Consider the following 2639-nt stretch of genomic DNA (forward strand, 5'->3'; position numbering starts at 1 on the left):
AAGTGTGTAATCGACCGTGTTTGAGAACTGTCAAGAATGTCAGGAAAGCTGCAGAGTTGGCAACCACTGGTCAGAAAAGATTTATGGGGGTTGGGAGTAGAGAGGTCATTCTAGGTGGAGGGCCCTGCTTGAGCAGAGCACTGAAGTAAAGGGAATCTTCCGCGGTAATCCATTTTGTCCATAGCACCCAGCGCTGGGCCTGGAGTAGAATTTGTTAAAGGATGTTTATTTACTTCAACCCAAGCGTCGTTTGTAGGAGTCACTGAAGGTATCTAGTTGAGAGGGCCTAGTATCTAAACCACGCTTTAGGGAAATCGGATAGCCAGTGTGTATATGAGATAAATTGGAAGGAGAGCTTGAAGATGAGTTAACAGGCTGTTGCAAGGAGGCAGATCAGGAATGATAAAAGCCTGATGAGTGACTGCTAATGGGTACAGGGTTTCTTTTGGGGGTGATGGTTACACAGCTCTGTGAATATACTTGAAACCATTTAATTTTACAGTTTAAATAGGTGAATTGTATGGTATGTGAGTTATAGCTCAATAAAGAAAAAAGAACCTGAACTGATATGAGAGTGCGTGGGAATTGAAAAGAAGGCTAGAGCTGGCCTCATAAGAGGCTTTAAGCCTGTGTGACAGAAAATGGTGGTGCATTAATAGAGATTTGCCGAGAACAGGCTGAGTGGGCTAAGAAAGCTATCAGTAATTCCCTAGTAGTACCTAATAACCAGTCCATATTTAAATTTTCACAATTGTCCAACTAACGGCTTTTATAGTTAAGAAAAGGGATCATGCATTGCATTTGGTGTTACATTTTTATTAGTCTCCTAGTCTTATTTTAAATAACACTGACTTTTTGAAGTATATTCATACAATGGAAATTACACAGCATAAAGCAAAACTGAATCATTGATATATGTGGCAATACAAAGTAATCTCAAAAACACTGTATTGAGGGAAAGAAGCCAGACACAAAAATATACATGCTGTGTGATTCTGTTTATATAAATTTCAGAAATAGGCAACATTAATTAATGGTTATAGAAACCTGCACACTATTGCCTGGGGCAGGGGATGTGGGATTGACAAGAAAGGAACTTCCTAGCGTGATGGGAATATTCTGTATCTTGATCGGGGTGGTGATCACACAGATATCAGAACTCATCTAATTGTACTTTTTAGGTCTGTGCAGTTCATTGTATGTAAATTTGTCCCCAAAAAGTCACATGAAATAAATCTGTGTAATTATGTTACTAATTTGATAAATGATTAGGTTCATTTCTTTCAGATTGCTTTCAGTTTTAGGGTTTGCTTTTTCCCTTTTTTATTTTACTTTTTAAATGTATACCATAAGGATAGCATGTAGGTTAATGAAACAGAATAAAGAATGGTCAATTGATTTTTGACAAAGGTGTCAAGGCAATTCAACGGAAAAAGGGGATAGTCTTTTCAGCAGATGGTGTAAAATAATAGTCTTTTACTGAAATTATTTTACTTTCATCACAGCAGTGTGTGCGTTGTTTTGTTTTGACAGATCTTATGAGTGATACAGAGTTCTAGTCTACAGCCAGATGTGATTATAAATTCTAAACTCTAGACTCTACTAATTTTATTCATTCTCATTCCTCATTTATTGAACGCTTACTATGTATTAGGCAGTGTGCTGGATGCTGGCAAAAACAATGATGAGTGTAGGTCAGACATGGTCCCAATGAAGCTGACATTATCATTGGAAAACCAGACAAAAACCTAGAATTAAAAGAAAAAAATTTTAATTGTGGCATATCCTGAAGTAAATAAAAAAGGGGCTGGAATAGAAAATAAGGTGAAAGGGTGTTTGTGAAAAGCTCTCTCCAAGAAGGGGATATTTTAAGTTGAGACCTAAACAGTGAAAAACAAGCTAAGGGGTAAGTATGGGAATAGAACTTCTCAAGGCAAAAGGCTTGGTGTTTTCCAGGAACTGAAAAGAAGCCAGTAACGCTCTGAGGTGGAGAGCAAGGGAAGAGGGGTGATGAACTCAGACAAGCAGGCAGGGGCAGGTCGAGCCAGGCAGCGCTCAGACTATGGTGTAAGGTGTTCACAAGCAAATAGAAGCCACTAGAGGATTACAAATTAGGGGTGACTAGATGCCATCTATGTTTTCACTTTTTCCGCTGTGAGGAATGTTGGTTGGAAAGTGGCAAAAAGTGCATGTGCCTAAGTTAGAATTTCACTACTTTCTGCTACCATTTGTTTTTTCTCTTTAAAATTAATTCCTCAACTTTCAAAGAGAGATGATTTACTTTCACCTCTGTTAGGTGTCTGAATGTTAGGTCTCAGAGAGCCATGTCTGCAAGAAAACATCAAAATGTCTGTTGGCCTGCGCCTGCAGACAGAGCCAAACTTGCCATAACAGAAAACGCCACAAAACAGCTACAGGCAGTTGGCTGGCAAGCAGTCAACATTTTCTGTTCAAACAATGCTACCCTGTGAGCATCGCCCCCTATATAACCCTCCTCTCCCCCTCCCTCAGGGGCTGTAGCCTTCTTTGCAGGGCCCCATAGACTTTTCTTTCTCCTCTCTCTCTCTCTCCTCCCCAGGAAACAAACTTAAGAATTAGTGTATCTATTCTGCTGACTCACTTTCTAATTAAACCACAGA

The sequence above is a fragment of the Rhinolophus sinicus genome, linkage group LG02, assembly GCF_036562045.2.
Source record: "Rhinolophus sinicus isolate RSC01 linkage group LG02, ASM3656204v1, whole genome shotgun sequence".
NCBI classification, from domain to species: domain Eukaryota; kingdom Metazoa; phylum Chordata; class Mammalia; order Chiroptera; family Rhinolophidae; genus Rhinolophus; species Rhinolophus sinicus.